The sequence below is a fragment of the Austrofundulus limnaeus genome, unplaced genomic scaffold (genome assembly GCF_001266775.1).
Source record: "Austrofundulus limnaeus strain Quisiro unplaced genomic scaffold, Austrofundulus_limnaeus-1.0 Scaffold2887, whole genome shotgun sequence".
NCBI lineage: Eukaryota > Metazoa > Chordata > Actinopteri > Cyprinodontiformes > Rivulidae > Austrofundulus > Austrofundulus limnaeus.
Window position 1 is genome coordinate 1,647 of NW_013955289.1, and position 415 is coordinate 2,061.

Here is a 415-nt window from a genome sequence, read left to right on the forward strand (position 1 = left end):
GCTCTTTGGTAACATTCTGTTCTTTGAAGTGATGCTTGTCTTGAGTGAGGTGAATAAAAGATCAACAGTGTAGAAATAAATTGTGCTGCAGGTATGGCTTGGGAAATTTCTCTCATTTTTTTTTCATTTTAGATGTTTTGACTATTTTGGGCCTGACTGTAGGTTGCTTTCACTCTGATTCACTCTTCAGTCCCAAGTTGACAGAAAACAAGCTGTGAAACATATAAAAGGTACCATTCCACCCTACAGGATGCAAGTTTTTGATGTAAAAATAAAAAGATAAACTCTATTAAAAAGTGTGCTTTGTGACTAACACTGTTTGTGTTTCCATCATAATAAAATAAAGATCTATAATAATCAAATAAAGATCTATCTATCTATCTATCTATCTATCTATCTATCTATCTATCTATCT